We start from the raw sequence: 18074 nt of genomic DNA, 5'->3' as shown, positions 1-18074 counted from the left end.
CACCAGAACCTCTTGCGTAGGTCCTGATACATCTTGGTACTACCGGGATGAATGGTGCGAGGAGATTCATGAGCCTCCTTAAGGATCAACTGCCGTAGATGCTGGTTCTTGGGAACCACTAAAGGGTTTTCAAAGTACACAATGCCATGATCATTTGTAGAGAAACATTTAGCAAATCCACTAGCAATGTTCTCCTTGATCCGGGATATCCCTTTATCTTGCTTTTGGGCAGCGATGATTTGATCTATAATAGTAGGTTTCGCCACCAAGGTGGAAAGAAATCCTTGAGGACCGATGTGAAGGTTAAGCTTCCAAAATTCCTCATGGAGAAGTGGTTGACTTTGTTGTAACATCAGATTGTTAAAATAAGATTTATGACTTAGTGCATCAGCCATGACATTGGCTTTTCCTGGGGTGTAAGTTATCCCTAAGTCGAAATCTATGATCAACTCGACCCAACGTCTTTGCCTGAGATTCAAATCCGATTGGGTGAATATATAATTCAGACTTTGGTGATCGGTGAAGATTTCGCAACGATTACCGAGGAGGTAATGTCGCTAGGTTTTGAGTGCATGGACTACAACTGCAAACTCTAGATCATGAGTAGGATAATTTTCCTCATGTGGGTGCAATTGCCGTGAAGCATAAGCAATTATGTGACGATCTTGCATAAGAATGCAACCTAGTCCTTGTCGCGAGGCGTCGCAATAGATAACAAAGTCCTTAGAGAAGTCTGGTGGTACCAATACGGAAGCAGATGTCAGGCGTCTTTTCAGTTCCTGAAAGCTGTGCTCACATTGTGGGGTCCACTCGAACTTTTTATCTTTCTTGAGGAGTTCTGTTAGAGGTTTAGCAACTTTGGAGAAGTTCTCGACAAAACGGCGACAATAGCTCGCTAAGCCCAGGATACTCCGAACTTGCTTGACCGATTCAGGTGGAGTCCAATTAAGAACGGCTTGAACTCGCTCGGGATTGACAACAATACCCTTACCAGAAATTACATGTCCTAGATAGGTCACTTTTGGCAACCAAAATTTGCATTTAGAAAATTTGGCATAAAGGCGATGCTCTCGAAGTTTCATCAACACTAGCCTTAGATGCTCGGCATGTTCTTCCTCGTTCTTGGAGTAGATGAGTATATCATCAAGGTAAACCACGACGAACTTAACCAAATACTCCATGAAGATTGAGTTCATTAAGCGAGAGAAGGTGGCTGGAGCGTTGGTTAAACCGAAGGACATGACGATGTACTCGTATTGGCCATAACGAGTAACAAAGGTCGTTTTAGGAATGTCCCCATTCCTGATTTTGATTTGATGGTGGCCCAACCTCAAATCCATTTTGGAGAAGACTGAGGATCCAGCGAGCTGATCATATAGATCGTTGATCCTGGTGAGCGGATACTTGTTCTTGATTGTGACCAGGTTGACTGGTCGACAATCTACAACCATCCGATCCGTACCATCCTTCTTCTTGACGAAGAGGACAGGACAAGCCCATGGAGACGAACTAGGACAGATGAAAACCTTTTTTAAGGACTCATCGAGTTGTTTCTTAAGCTCGTCTAGTTCTAGTGGTGCCATCTTATAGGGTCTTCTAGAAATTGGGACAGTTCCTGGAATGAGATCTATCACGAACTCGACATCTCTGTCAGGTGGAACACCTGGCAGTTCTTCTAGAAAAACATCCGGGAAGTCACGGACTACCAGAACATCTTCGAGGTCTGGCAAAGGACTGGCACTAAGAGAATATAGCTGTCGCTTGGCTACTCAGGTCAAGACATTGACTATCTTTCCCGAAGGATGTGTGAGTTGAACAGTCCTAGAGAAGCAATCAATCTTGGCGTGATGGGCTGACATCCAGTCCATACCCAAGATGATATTAATATCCGAAGATTTGAGAGCTATGAATGACGCAAGAAAAACAAGTCTGTCGACTTGAATTTCATTCCCATGGCTTACTCTAGAAGTTTGCCATTTGGATCCCGGGGTTTGAATTACCATGGAGGTGGGCATCTCGCAGAATGTAGTGTTATGCAGACGAGCATAGCTCTCGGATACAAATGAATGAGATGCTCCAGTATCGAAAAGAACAGATGTCGGGTGGCAATTAACAAGGAGCGTACCGAGAACAACGTTAGGATCCTCCTGAGCCTCTTCAGTAGAGATACAGCTGACATGGCCACGTGCAGTGGTGGCCGGCTTGGCGTAGAACACTTTCCCTGTCGGCTTGCCATGGCCAACAGCTTTTCCAGACTGGCTGGGGTTGGTCTGGGGACACTCGCGCATGTAGTGGCCCGATTCCCCACACTTGAAGCATGTCACGGAGCTAGTGCATGGAGGAGCATTGTTGGTTGGACCACCATAGGGCTTGGCTGGTGCATACAGTTGGGCTGGGTGAGGCGCCTGATAGGATGGCCTCGGTGTGAACCTGGGTGGCAAGGCAGTGTTAGGCACCCACACCCGGCGCTTCTGAGGACCAGGACCGGATGAGGAACCCATGTCATGGCCATGCTTGCGTGTAGCTTCGTAATCAGTCTGACCAGACTCAGCACTGATGGCATTGTATACAAGCTTCTGAAAGGATGTGCACTCATGCAGACGGAGGTCACGGCAAGGCTGAGGGCTAAGTCCCTTGGGGAACCTTGCCTGCTTCTTGGCATCGGTGGAAACTTCCTCAGTTGCATATCCTGCTAGGTTACCGAACTCCCTACTGTAAGCATCCACAAAGAGTCTACCTTGAGTGAAACTGCAGAACTCCTCACGTTTACGGTCCATAAGACCCTCCGAAATGTGATGTTCACAGAAAGCCTCGCTGAATTCAGCCCAAGTAGTGACCTCGCCCGCTGGGCGCATGGCTTCATAATTCTCCCACCAGAGACTGGCAGGGCCTTCAAGATGATATGCAGCAAATGTGACCTTATCAGCCTCAGCTACAAGTGCAGAGCGTAGCTTGTGAGTAATACTGTGAAGCCAGTCATCGGCGTCGAGAGGCTCGACGGAGTGGTGGAAGGTGGGTGGATGTAACTTGATGAAGTAATTGAGCGACACCAAGTTATTCCTCTGATGCTGTGATGTGTTCTGTTTGATGCGCTCCAACAAATGGTTGGTCTCCTGCTTGTTTCTCTCAGCCTCCAGCATAACCTCGGCCAGAGAAGGAGGGTGAGGCAGGTTTGCATCCCTGACTTCACTGCCTTCGGCCTGCTCCTGGGAAGCAGGGTTGTTGTGTGTGTTGACCATCCTAGGAAAACAAGACAATGTTTTAGTCCAGAATGATGAGATTCTGACGTAGAAATGAAGAATTGGACATCATAACGGCTGTAAATGCTCAAAAAGGATTTTGAGACATTTTGCAAAGAATTGCATAGACGCTCAACAACATCATATCAAGGTTCTGGGTCCATCTTAGCAACATAATGGGGTACTAGAACTGAACTAGGCTTGTATCCATCAAACCTATAAGGTACTACTGATTGGTAACACGTGAACCTGATATGGAGAAGAGATCCTAATTCCCTAACCCCCGGTGGAAGAATAGACTGACTCAGATTAGAATGCCATGAGGTAAAGGAGTTAAAAGAGCCTTACGTTCCATCCCGCAATCAATTCCCCTACATATAACTAAAGCATTTCTAGACTCAACATCGACCAGTTTGGCTTGGAGAACCTACAGGCAGTCCGGCTCTAATGCCAACGCTGTCAGGACCCCGACTCAATGCCACACCAATCTAGCATGTAACACCTCATATCACTTTGCGGCCTCACGCACGGTATTCCCATGGGTGTCGCCTTACCTTTGCCCGGGACCGTTTGCGCCTTTTGGCACACGTATATGATAGTGTCGCTAGCATCCATATGATAAGGAGCCCGGGCTGACATGGCTAGTCGTGAACCCAAAGTGGCACAGACTTACAGGGACATGCATCCATGACCCAGCATCGAACGTGTCGGTCATTAGCGAGTGAATCCGGGTTGTAGCGCTGGGCTAGCAGGACTCCAGTAAACCGGGCTGTAGCGGGCTAACAGGACTCCGATATTCATCGCGTGACATTACCCCGAAGGGACAGACATAGGAACAAAGAAGGACACATGTCGGCCATCCTAAGTGTTCCGTAGCAGTAGCAAGCTACCATGGCTCAGTGGAAGCACTAGGAGACATTTCCCGGTAAGAGAGGCTACTAAGGATAAACAACTAGATAGTCAGATCCCACGCATACCAAGCATTTCAATCATACACACAATATGCTTGATATGTGCAAATACAACAAGGCATCACAACATAAATCTACAACACAAGTACTTTATTTAAAGGCTCAGAGAGCCATACATATCATACACACAAGTACGAGTCACATGACCCAGCATTCAAGTCATACAAACATACAAGCAAACAGCAGAAGTAACATGTCTGAGTACAGACAACTAGTAAAATATAAGAGGCTTGGGTAAGCCTGACAATACTACATGGTCCCTCATGAGCTCAGGATCACCACCTGGGCTTCAGCCTACTCATTGATATCAACATGTACGAAGAACCCATTAGAAGGGGTTGCAGCATCTTCTGAAAAATGTAAATTAAAGCAACATGAGTACAAAGGTACTCAGCAAGACTTACATCAGATCCTACATGCATGCACATTATCAAGAAGGGTTGGTGGGGTTATTGCAGCAAGCCAGCTTTGACTCTTGGCTAAGCTATCTTACGAGACTCCAACTTGAAATGGTTTTGCGCACTCGAGTCCACTACTCACCGCTTCAATACACCACCGAGGATCCACCTCCGTCATCCTACGGAAGAGCCATCCTCGGCACTCACGCTTATCTTGAGGCTTTTAGTAGTATCCATTTACTTGTCTATGAACTATATAGGCAACCAAGTAGTCCTTTACCATGGACGTGGCTATTCGAATAGATGATGTTAACCCTGCAGGGGTGTACTTCTTCATACATGTTTCCACCACTTAGCATCTGCACACGACATGTGCTCGGCAGACTTCAAGCGAAAGCCGACGTGGGTGTAGACCACGACCTACCTAAACACCTAAGTCTCTAGTCCAGGTTTATTGCCTATCCAGGTTCCATCCGCAGGGAGTCCAGCCGAGGTTTCCACATACGGCCCCGAATGATGTGTGCAGGGTTCCCGAGATACCTAACCGGCATCCGGTACACCGTGCCACGTACCTACCGCATCAGAGCCCACCTCACGGGTCAGCGCTGCCCATGGCCTCCAGTAAACTACAAACACCAGAAACTACTTGCAACTCCTCGACAGAGGACTAGGGTGGATAAGAAGTCGAGCGGGGTCATATTTCAGGGCCCAATGCATGGTAGTAGTTGAATCATAAATCACACATACAGATCTTAGTGCTTAAGGTCGGCTTCAATGAAACAACCCACCATGTATTCCTACATGGCCTCTCATCGATACCTTTACCAAATCGTGTTCAACACATCACTCTCATTGCCGGCATGATCATTTCACTCTAGCCCATCACCCAGATGAACCAGATCTGACACAACTCTAAGCATAGCAAGCATAGCAAGGTAGGAACAACACATACATATGGCTCAATCAATTCCTACACATGCTAGTGGGTTTCATCTAATTATTGTGGCAATGACAGGTCATGCAGAGGAAATGGGTTCAACTACCGTAGCACACAGCAGTTTGAATCGCGTTGTCTTAATGCAGTAAAAGAGAGCAGAGGCGAGAACATGGGATTGTATCGATATGATCAAATGGTTGGTTGCTTGCCTGATGGGTCGGTGCACTGGTATTGTTCTTCATTGGGTTAATCGTGGTACTCCTCGGGGGCAGAACCTGCCGCAGAGAGCACCGATACACAAACATCACCAAACAATATGCAACAATATGATGCATGCATGAGACATGGAAAAATGAGTGTATTGGGCTAATGCAACTAAGACCAGATGGGTTTGAACCATTTTGAACCAAAGATTCAAGTTTCAAACTCATAAATGGCATTTTATCTTGTTCTGCACTAAACATCAGGTTATCTTGCTTAAACATGCATGAAACCAGTACAGATGGATAGATTGGATTTTTCTGATCATTTTTCATATATAACACTTTGCATTTGGAGCTACAGATTAATTTCTATGATTTTTTGAAGTTTGTGGTATTTTCTGGAATTTCCTGTGTAAAAATAATTCCAGTAAATAATTTACTGCGTCAGCATTACGTCAGGATGACGTCAGTGGTCAACGGAACAGTCCAGTTCAAACCTGACTAGTGGGTCCCGCGTGTGAGTGTAATTAGTTTAACTAAATTTAATTAGTACTAATCCTGGATTAGTTAGCCGGCTGGATCCCACCTGTCATTGACCCCGGGGGGGTCAAACTGGGCCCACCCGTGGTCAAACGGGGGTCAGCGGGGTCAACTCGTCGGCGTTTAGCCGCCGGCGAGGCCAAACGCGGCGGCGCAGGTGCGGGTTTCGCCTACAGGGCACCGCTCAAGGCGCCGTTGGGCTCTACGGTTAGCTGGGAGCGAGCCACGGCGGGTGGTGTGGGTGGTTGGGCTCGGGGTCGCCGGAAACGGCACCGGCGACGTGTTTGGCGGCGGCCGGAGCTCGGGTGAGCTCGAACCCGTCACTAGGAGGCACGGCGAGGCACGTGAGTTAGTGTGTTAGGTTCCTGGGGGTGTGGTGAGACTAGTGGACAGGGTGGCGCGGCCGTTGGGTTGCCGGAACCTCGTCGGCGACGAGCTCCGCGGTGGCGCGTGCGGGTGAGCTTGGTGTGCTTGCTGTGATGCACGAGAGCGAGAAAGGGAAGGGGGAGAAGGTAGCTGGGCTCACGGCGGTCTCGTAGGAGCAGACGGCGCGGTCGGGGACGAGCTGGTGCGGCGGCGACGGCGAAGGGGATCTCCGGTGGTGGCAGAGTCGGGCGAGGTCGGTGCAGAGGCCTCGGGGCAAGCGAGCGCTCGGGGCTCGGCTAGCTCGAAGGAGAGGAGGGAGGCGGAGCTCCTGGACACGGTGGCGCGGCGCAGGGACGACGGAGAGCGTGAGCTTCACGGTGGTGCGGGCGCGACAGCATCGGCCACGGCGGTGGAGAGCGAGGGAGAGAGGCAAGGGTGAATGGATGTGTCCATGGGGTTCGGCGCGCGACGTGGAGGTCGTACGGGCTAGCAGAGCGGCGAGGGGAGGAAGCAGGGCGGCGGGCAGCTGCGTGGCGCGCGCTGGAGCCGCCGTCGAGCACCTACCTGCCTGCCTGGCCAAGTCAAGCAGCTCGCTGGAGCGGCTGCTAGGCTGGGCCGGCTAGGTGGACCGGCTGGTGGGCTGCCAGGTCAGTTCCCTCTCTCTCTCTTTTATTTATGTTTTCTATTTCTTCTGTAACTTTGTGGACTTTCTAAAAATACCTAGGCAACTTCAAAAATCACCAAACTGCTTATGGCCACTACCTGGAATATATCCAGCATGGAACATTTTAGTTTGGGACTATCTGAGCATTTGAAATATTTTATATAATTTAAATGCCCAAACTCAAATACTTATGATTTAATTCAAAGACCTTAGGGTGACCTGGAAAATTGTGCACCACTTTTGGCAGAGGTTCTGAACCAAGACAAAAATGATGGACATTTTAGAAGGGCATTTCAGGTTCATTGAAATTATTTTTAGTAAGCCCTAGTTGGTTTCAGAGGGGGCTGGGGGTTCTGACATCCCCATTTCAAGTTTCTGCTGAAAGAAATAGACATGATGCAACACTCTAATGCATGAACTAGCTAGGGTGTGACATAATATGTCGAGTCAATGGGTCCGTATTGTCGGTGTCCGGAGTTTCGGGCTAGGTCCCGCTTGGAGGCTTGTGGTTCGCCGGGTTCCCCTAAGTGCGGGCCCCGTGTGCCTAGGGGGACTGTGCACCGTCTTGTCGATCGTCATGGCGTGGCCGAGTCGAGCCACGCACAGTGTTCTCCGTCAGGCCGCCGCTTGATGTCGTCAGCGGTGAGGGCGGGACCATTGTTGTCGTGCCAGCCCTGGTCAGCGGGTAGGTAAGGGGCACTCTTGCCACGTTCTGGCTGACCACGGGCATGGGCGGGGGCACTGTAGTCTTGGTCATCGGTGATCGAAGTCTCGTCCCATCGTACGGCCTAGATGGGATGGGAGCTGACCCGTGGCTGGGTTGCCATGGACTCCACGGGTGGGTTGGCTTGCTGGGGAAGCCAAGGTTGTGCCGGGCTGAGTTGCCTTGCGCCAGCCGCTACGGCCGGGTCGACGTACCTTGCCGAGTCGAGGGTCTTGGCCGGGTCGCGCGCCTTGCCGGATCGAGCGACCCGGCCTGGCGCACGCCGGTTTGCGGGGCGATGCGGGCCTAGCTGTTTTTGAAATAGATCCAGGTTCCGTTGCCTGCCTGGGGTTCATCCCCCCGACAGTAGTCCCCGAAGCTGTGAAGGTCCGTCGTCTTCGGATGAGTGGGCCTTCGCAGCTTCCCCCTTGAGCAAGGCAGAATCTGCGGATGCCGGGTACGGCAACACCCACTGTGTGCTGGTTTTCTTGGAAACTGGATCGCGGCATCCCAGCCGTGGCGGGAACCAAGGAGTCCGTCGAATCTTGAGGCGATCCCTCGGGCTTCGCACAGGCGCACGTGGTGCCCGGAAGTCAGAGGGGCTTGACAGGCCACGCGTGTGACGGGACTGGGCGACGGGCCAGGGCCCGCCGCCGCGTGCCCATGTCGACGCGTGCGGATTTATTGCGGCGTCTGGGGATCGGTTGCACTTCCCCGCGTAGTTAGTGCGTGTGTACATGGGCACTTATTGCAGGGTAGTGCAACGAGCGCGTGCAGACAATCCCACTCCCCCACGTTTGAACCGGGGGTTATAAATTGAGGGGGGTAAGGGGGCGGCGGACATTATTCTCGCCCGCGCCCTCGTGTCACCCTGCTCCCGCTCTGCTTCTTGCTACCGACGCACAGCTGCGCCCGCGGCCTTGAACAGAGACTTTCTCCATCGTCCTTCTTCCTCTTGTTCTTCCAGTGATGTCGCTGCCATCGGGCTCCTGGATGGGCTCGACCGTCACCACCGACGACATCACCTACCTTCTGTCCTCGCGGCGCCTGCCACAGGAGATGGACGTCGGCAACCGTCTGCCGTATGGCGAGCAGAGGCCCTGGCCCGAGGGCAGGAGCGCATCGTCTTCCTCACGCACTTTGAGCGCGGCTTCGGCTTGCCCGCGAGAACTTTCTTCCGCGGGTTCTTGGAGTTCTTCGAGCTCCATCCACACCATCTCGGCGCCGTCGCCATCGTCCAGCTCTCCGGCTTCGTGACCCTGTGCAAAGGGTACCTGGGGGTCAAGCCCACCATTGATCTTTGGGCGCGCCTCTTCTCCTTGAGCAGCAAGGCCCGTCGGTCGGAGAGTTCGCCAACTGCGGGGCCGCCGTCATCTCGAAGCGGTCGGGGGCGGACTTCCCCAAGATCCCGCTCTAGGATTCTGCCAAGAAGTGGCAGAACTCCTTCTTCTACGTCCGCAACCATGGCGCAGACCACATCAACCTTCCCTCCTTCGCCGTCGCACCGCCGCGGGCGAAAAAGAACTAGGGCTACTCGCTCCGGCGCCCGTCGCAGGAGATTGTCAACCTCTACGAGTGGGTCACAGTGATGAGGACACAGGAGGGGCTCACTGGCACCGACCTCCTTGCCGCGTTCATCACCCGTCGGGTTCTCCCGCTTCAGAGGCGCTCTTGCCTCATCAGCGAGATGATCCGGCTTCAGGATCCCAACCGCATGGGATCCACGCGGCTGTCTGCGGAGCAGGTCACACGAGGCGTGAACGACATCTCCAAGGCCAACCTTGGAGAGGACTGGCAATTCAGCAAGGCGTCGTACAGCCAGGCGAACCCGGCGCCGCAGGTGAGCATCTGGTCTTGCTATGTTTCTACCGCGCATCTTCTCATTCGTCCAGACGCTTCGCGGGAGATTCTTCTGAATGCGAGCTGGCACCCTTATGCCCGGGCTCCATTGCAGGTGGTGCCGGTAGCGCCAGAGGAGCCCGCGGCTCATAGCAGCGAGGAGGTGGCCGAGTCCGACGCCGGCGCTGGGCGTCGCACGGGTAAGCTTTGAATCTTTCTCTTCTTCATTTGTCTTGGATTGTTTGGGCGTGTTGCCGCGTTGGCGATGCTGACGTCAGTTGTTGATGTAGTGGCGTTGGGCGGGGGAGGTGGCGATGCGGGAGGAGCCGGGTCCTCGCATGGGGCGGCGCCGAGCCGCCCGCACGGGAAGGACACTGTCGCGCCGCGACCCCGGGCCCCGAAACGCACGGCGGATCCGGCCGAGCATGGGAGGCCGGCCAAGAAGAGGCCGAGAAGCCGACCCCAGTCCCATTCTTGTCGGGGTAAGTCTTGTTTCTTGCTTGCGCCCTGATCTCTTGGGCAAGCCTTGTCTTGCGTTTGCTCATTCTTCTTTTTTCTTCAGGTCGACGATCACGCTGGCGAGGGCGGTGGCGGAGGCCGTAGCCGCCGAGGGGGCCGTGTTCCGCAGGAGCCGGTCCGACCTCGCCGGCCTGGCCTGGGAGGAGGGACGGGGCGACTCGGACCTTGGCCTCGACCCGGATGACGCCGAGGCCTTGGCCTGGCGGGACAGGAACCGGGCAGAGGTGGAGTTGGAGGCGGTGTCGGTCCGGGCTTGGACCGACACGGCGGCGGCATGGGCGCGAGGCGGCACGGAGCCGGCCTGGAGCGAGATGCCGGAGGGCACGGTGGTGGCAGCGACGGTTTTTGAGCCGTCGACGTTGAGGGACCGCGGTCGCGGAGGCAGGGCTGAGGTGGTGGTTCTCGACCGGGAAGTCGTGGAAGTGGGGGACGAAACCCCATCGTGGGCCGACATGGTCAAGCGCGCGGGGACCGATGGTGGTGGAGGCGGCGTCGCTTTGGAGGAGGCACTGCAGGTTGCGGTGCCGGAAGCGCTGCCGGTTGTGGAGGAGGCACCGCAGGCGGCGGTGCCTGAGGTGGAGACGCAGGGCGTCCCGGCGTCCGAGGAGATGACGACGCCAGGAGGGGCGTCGGAGGAGGTGCTGGCCGCATCACAAGCGGCCAGCGGTGGGCTAGCCTTGGTGGTCCGTCCGGGAGGGCGCCGAGCCACCGTGCCGCCGCCCGCGCGAAGCGGCGGAGCGACCATCTTTGGGCCCAAAACCCAGGAGGAGGAGGCGCTGGACGCTATTAGCCACCGCCTTCGAGGTCGGACGGAGCGGCTTGAGGCCTTTGCCCAGGCCGAGGTGGAGCGGACGCGTGACTTGGAGCGCGCCGTCTTGGTAAGTTCTTCTTTCCTTCTTGCTTTCTTGTGATTTCAACTTTGTAGGGGAGCGCCAGCGTACCCACTGGGTGTAGCCCCCGAGGTTCGGGCCAACTACGTAGTTGTTGGGTCGAACCTTAGGAGCGTTGGCCTTGTGTTGACTTTGGTCTTCTCTTTCAGCGCCTTGATGCCTTACGGGTTGCCGCCTTCAACCGGCTCCTGGGGAAGCATCGGGAGCTCCAGGAGCAGCTTGCCGCCAAGGAGGAGGAGCTTCGCGTTGCTGCAGGTACTTTGTTGTGTTCTTTTCTTCTAGTGGGGGCGTGCTAGTGCACCCACTTGGTGTAGCCCCCGAGATTCGGGCCAACTGTGTAACAGTTGGGCCAAATCTTAGGTCTTGTCTTTTTCTTTCTTTCTACTGAATTCTTCTTCTTCGCAGCTGAGGTGCTGTCTTGGCGGACCCGGCTGTTCCGGGCTGGTCATCACATTGACCGGCTTGTCGCTGATTCCGGCCATCTCGGCGTCGAGGCGGCGCAGGCGAAGGCGGAGGCGGCCACGGCCCGGCGGTCTCTTGGCAAGGCCAACCGGCTGCACGAGCAGCTGGCGGGTCACAAGAGCTGCCTCGAGGCCGAGGTGGAGCTTCTTAAGGCGGAGGCCGCCAAGGTGGTGGAGACGCAGCAGGCCCTGGTTGAGGCGGACCAGCAGCGCGGCCAGCTGGTCGATGACAAGGGCTGGCTCTAGGCGGAGGTGGAGCATCTACGGGAGCAGGCCACCAAGGCTGAGGAGGCCCGCTAGGCCGAGGCTCGCTGCCATGAGGCGGCCGAGAAGGCGGCCGAAGACAAGGACGCTGAGCTGAAGGCGGCCCTTGCTAAGGCGGCCGACCTGGAGAAGGCGCTCGGGGAGCGGGACCGTGTCTTGGAGCGGGAGCGACGTGGTATGTTGCTCGAGGTGCAGCACCTGGAAGAGTCTTTCTCCAGTAAGTGCTGCTTCTTCATTGTTTGCCGGCTCAGGACCCGGCCCTTTCGTCTTTGTTGCCCTTCTAACTTCCTTCTTCTTTGGCTGCAGGGGCCTTTCCGGAGAAGCAGCGGCTCGCGGAAGAAGCTGTCCGCTATGAGCGCGACCCGACCGGCGTTGTTGGGTCCGGGATGGATCCGCTGACAGCCTGGACTTTCCCGGAGATCATTGCCGCTGCTGAAGCCCGGCTGCAGGTCTTGGGGACACAGATGGAGCGGCTGTCTCGAGACGGCACTGCGATGACGGCGGCCTTGTGGTCGGACTCTGTCCATCCGCGCAGCTTCTCGCGCCTGGCGCGCTGGTTGGAGATGGGCCCAGATCGCCTTAGCGACTGGCGCGTTTCCGCCGCCCGGGCCGGTGCCGAGATGGCGCTCCGTATCGCGTTGTCTTGGCATCTGGATCTTCAGCTGGACGCGCTGATGGGTCAGCGCGCTCTCTCGGAGCAGTTGCTGCAAGAGCAGGCCGGCCGGATCGCCTCCCGGGCCAGCTGTATCGCTGAGTTCGCCTTCCACGACGAGTTCCATCCGGAACGGGCGAAAGACTGCGCAGTCGTGGATGGCAATGACTACGGCTTGCTTCTTCGCGACCCGAAGGGCATCTCGGAGGAGACGGTCGTCTACTGCGACGCGGAGGCCGAAGAGGACACCGGTGCTTCGCTGGACCCGGAGGCCGGCCGGGGGGAGCCGTCGACGTTGCGACGCGGCGCTGGGAATGCCTAAGAATCTTTGTAGCAAATTCTGTTAAGTAGCAGGTCCACCCACCCACTGGGGGTTTTCAGGGTGTAATGAACTCGGGCCGTGGGCCTTTGCTTGAAACATATATGTGTAAATGTTGTGAGTGTTTATTTGCTTTTTGCCTTCTGCTTTTTTCGAACTTATTTCATGCGTTGCACCTCTCTGAAACTCCCCGCCCCCCCATGAGTCAGACGACCGAGGATCCGGTCCGTGACAAGGAGTTCGGCTCTTTGAGAGGCGGCCGCAGGTGTTGAGTCCTTAGAAGCATTGAGCGCGAGCGAAACACCCACTGGGCCGGCTGGCGGCAATCCAGCTTGGCCGGTTGGTGAGCAGCCGGTCGTGCGGCTAACTTAGTGGACGAGCGTCGGGCCGGGTTGGTCGACCCGGCGGCTTTAACTTAGTGTATGAATCGTAGGGGAGCTTTCCCCCGTTGTGCTTGCCCGCCGTCAGCCAGAACTGGATCTGCGGTTTTAGGGTAAAGTGGGGGACTGCGGCATCCTATCTTTATCAGGAATCACTAAGTAAAGCGATGGGGTGATGATCAAGCCGGCCATCCCCCGAGCCCCCGGGTCGAGCTAGTCGAGCCGGCGGCCGGGTTCGGTAGTAAAGTGATGTGAAATATGGATGCAATAAACTGGTCGGCAAAAGGCATCCCCCGAGTCTCGTTCGGGGACCCCATAGTTTCATATGCTTACAAAAGGCGTTGGTACATACATTCGTGTGGCTAACTGTAAAACGGACGGAGGAGTTCCGCGTTCCACTACCGGGTCGTTTCTTAGCCGTTGGTGTCCCTCTTGCGCTTCTTCGATTTGCGCGCGTCGATGACATAGTAGGTGTTGCAGTCGCGCAAAGTCCTGCTCACGATGAACGGGCCTTCCCATGCAGAGGACAGCTTGTGTTGGCCTGCCTGCTCTTGGACAAGTCGGAGGACGAGGTCGCCTTCGCAGAATGCGAGAGGCTTGATCTTCTTGCTGTGGTAGTGCCTCAGGCCTTGCTGGTAGATAACCGAGTGGCTAAGTGCCATAAGGCGCGCCTCTTCGAGCAGGTCGATGCTGTCTTCGCGTGCTTCTCTTGCTTCTGCTTCGGTGTACATCATGACGCGCGGCGAGTCGAACTCGACGTTGGTTGGGATGACGGCTTCGGATCCATAGACGAGGAAGAACGGGGTGAACCCGGTCGACCGATTTTGTGTTGTGCGCAGACTCCAGAGAACGGCGGGCAACTCGTCGAGCCAACTGTCGGTTGAGCGGACGAGTGGCTCAACAAGTCGCGGCTTGCTGCCGGACAGGATGAGTCTGTTGGCCCGCTCGACCTGCCCGTTGGACTGCAGATGTGCCACGGAGGCCAGGTCGAGGTGGATGCCAGAGATGGAGCAGTATTGCTCGAGCGCGCCCTTGGCGAAGTTGGTGCCATTGTCGGTGATGATGTTGTTCGGCATGCCGTAGCACACTGCTATGTCCTTGATGAATCAGACGGCTGTTGGCCCTTCCAATTTCTTAATTGTTCTTTCCTAGATCCATTTGGTGAACTTGTCCACTTCCACCAGCAAGTGCGTCATGCCGCCTCGAGCGGTTTTGAAGGGCCCACCATGTCGAGACCCCAGACCGCGAAGGGCAAGGCGATCGGTATGGTGTGGAGTGCTGACGCCGGCTGGTGGCTGCGTTTGCTGAAGCGCTGGCATCCTTCACACTTGAGGATGAGTGACTCAGCATCTTCGAGGGCCGTTGGCCAGTAGAAGTCGTGGCGGAACGCCTTGGCCACGAGGGATCGAGATGCGGCGTGGTGCCCGCACTTGCCCTGGTGAATGTCGATGCAGCGCTGGAACACGCCGGTAGAGCTGCGCTTGATGAGCTTGTTGTTGATGCTGTTGTAGGCGGACGCCCGGCGCTGAACTTGCCGAGCCTCGGTTTCGTCCATGGGGAGAACCCCGTTCTCCAGCCATTCTGATATCGGCAGGGCCCAAGATGGGGCCGTGATGGCGATGAAGACGGCCACCTGGATGGGTTCCGAGTCGGCGGCTCTTGGCCGGGTTGAGCAGCCTCCGGGTTGGTGACAGCGACGGCCGGGTCCAGGGTGATGGTGGCCGAGTTGAGCTGAGCAGCCCCCGGGCCGGGTTCAGCAGTCCCCGGGCCGGCTTGCGGTGCGGCCGGGTCTTCTGGGACGTGGATGGACTCGGAGTCCGGCGACGGCTTGACGGATGGCTTGCGCAGGTGCTCGAGGGAGATGCCGGATGGGATGGCTTGAGGTGACGAGGCGATCTTGGCGAGCGTGTCGGTTTCCTCGTTCTCCGTGCGTGGAACATGGAGGAACTCGCAGCCATCGAAGTATCCGGACAGCTTCTGGATGAGGAAGCGGTAGCTTGTCATGTTGGAGTCGCGGGCGTCCCACTCACCGGAGCACTGCTGCACCACCAAGTCCGAGTCGTTGTAGCACAGGATGCGCCGGATGCCGAGTTCCTTGGCAAGCCGGAGGCCATGCACAAGGGCTTCGTATTCGGTGACATTGTTGGAGGCGACGAAGTAGATCTGGAGTGCGTAGTGGAGTCGGTCACACTTCGTAGATGTCAGTACGATGCCGGCCCCTAAGCCAAGTCGCATCTTGGACCCGTCGAAGTGCATGCACCAATGCGTCGAGTAGGGAGGCGGCGGCAGGTACTGGGTCTCGGTCCAGTCGACGAGGAAATCGGCCAGGGCCTGAGACTTGATCGTGGTGCGGGGCTCGTAGAGGATGGTGTGGACGGCTAGCTGGATCGCCCACTTGGCGACCCGGCCAAAGGCGTCCCGGCACCCGATGATTTCTCCGATCGGCGTCGTGCTGACGACGGTGACGACGTGCTCTTGAAAGTACTGCTTCAGCTTCTTGGCGGTGAGGTACACTCCGTAACACATCTTCTGGTAGTGCGGGTAGTTCTTCTTGGAGGTGGAGAGCACTTCGCTCAGGTAGTAGACCAGTCGCTGGACGACCTGGATCTTGCCCTTCTCCGGTCGCTCGACCACCAGCACCGTGCTAACCGCCCGCGAGGTCGCGGCTATGTAGAGCAACAGCGGCTCCTTGTCGGTCGGCGCAGCCAGGACGGGTGCGGTGGAGAGCATGCACTTGAGGTCTTGGAAGGCTTCGTCCGCCTTGCCGTTCCACTCGAACGGGCTTGTTTTCTTCATTAGCTGATACAGAGGCAGTGCCTTCTCGCCCAGCCGGCTTAGAAACTGGCTGACTGAGGCTAGGCAGCCTGTGAACTTCTGGACATCGCGCAGCCGGGTTGGCTTGTGCATGCGCTCGATGGCCTTGATCTTCTCCGGGTTCGCCTCGATGTCGCGTTCCGAGACGAGGAAGCCGAGCAGCTTTCCGGCTGGGACGCTGAAGACGCAGTTTTTCCAGGTTGAGCTTGACCTTGTATTCGCGGAGGTTGGCGAATGTTTCCTTCAGATCGTCAAGGAGTGTGAGGTGCTGCTTGGTCTTCATGACGATATCATCCATGTACACGTGGATGTTCTTGCCGAGTTGTGGTAGCAAGCATTTCTGCATGCTGCGTTGGAAGGTGGCGCCGGCGTTCTTCAACCCGAACGTCTTCAGCACATCGGTCAGGTCTAGCTTGATCTGGTGATAGCCAGAGTAGGCGTCCAGGAAGGATAGCAGCTCGCACCCGGCGGTCGAGTCGATGACTTGGCCGATCCGCGGGAGGGCGAACGGATCCTTGGGACAGGCCTTGTTGAGGCTGGTGTAGTCGATACACATGCGCCAGGTCTTGTTCTTCTTCAGGACGAGGACTGGGTTGGCCAGCCACTCGGGTGAAATACTTCCATTATGAAGCCGGCCGCCAAGAGCTTGGCAACCTCTTCACCAATGGTTCTTCTCTTCTCTTCGGAAAATCGATGGAGGGGTTGACAGACAGGCTTGGCGTCCTTGTGAATGTGGAGTTTGTGCTCGGCGTACTTCCTCGGGATACCCGGCATGTCTTTGGGGTTCCATGCGAAGATATCCCGATTCTCACGGAGGAAGTCGACGAGCTCGCCTTCCTATTTGCTGTCAAGGCGGGCGCCTATGAAAACATACTTGCTGCAGCTGGGGTCTCCCGGGTTCAGCTTCACTTTCTTGGTTTACTTGGAGGGCTTGAAGGCGGCCTCATCTGCCGGGTCCAGGGTCGGGATCGACGCGTCGGAAGCCTCGTCGGCCATGGCGACAATCCGGTCGAGCTGGCGCCGCTCCTCGGCAATAACCAGCGACTCGGCCAGCTTGGCGCCATGTCGGGCGCACTCCAGAGACTTGCGGTAGTCGCAGGTGATGGTAATGAGGCCCTTGGGACCCGGCATCTTCATCTTCAGGTACGCGTAGTGGCAGACCACCATGAACTTGGCGAGCGCGGGCCGGCCCAGCAGTGCATGATACGCGCTGGACGGGTCCACTACCTCGTACCAGATTGGTTCGCATCGGAAGTGGCTGCTGTCGCCGAATAGGACGTCGAGCCGGACCCGGCCAATGGGTGAACAGGAGAGGCTGGGTACAATGCCGTGGAAGACGGTCTGGGTTGGCTCCAGGTCCTCGGCCTTGAGGCCGAGCTTGGTCATCGTGTCGCGGTAGAGGATATTGATGCTGCTGCCGCTGTCGATGAGGACTCGGGAGAACTTGCAGGTGCGCCGCGTGATGATGGTAGGGTTGAGGATGAGGGCGTAACTACCCGGACTCGCCATGACTGCCGAGTGATCCTCCCGGGTCCAGGTGATCGGGCGATCCGACCAATGCATGAAATTTGTCTTGGCCGGGACGACGGTGTTCACCTCCTGCCAGAAGAGGCGCTCGCTGCGCTTGTCGTAGGTGAAGACGACGTAGGCCGCGTTCTGGTCCGGGTAGGCGTCATTCCGCATCGCGCCGCCGGCGGGAGGCGGCGGTGGAGGCGGAGGCGGCTGCCCCGCGCCCAGAGCCGGAGCCGGACCCGGAGGAGGCGGAACGTCGCCCCTCATGATGTGCTTGGTGATGGCGCACTGTCGAAGCATGTGCGTGGAGGGTCTTGTGCTGCTGTGGTGCTTGCATGGGGTGTCGAGCATCTCTTCAAAGCTCATGGCGGGTTGCCATGCCATCTTGCCGGTCTGCCGGCAC

This window comes from Triticum aestivum, chromosome 6B, assembly GCF_018294505.1.
Source record: "Triticum aestivum cultivar Chinese Spring chromosome 6B, IWGSC CS RefSeq v2.1, whole genome shotgun sequence".
NCBI classification, from domain to species: domain Eukaryota; kingdom Viridiplantae; phylum Streptophyta; class Magnoliopsida; order Poales; family Poaceae; genus Triticum; species Triticum aestivum.
Note: the sequence above shows the minus strand (reverse complement) of the source record.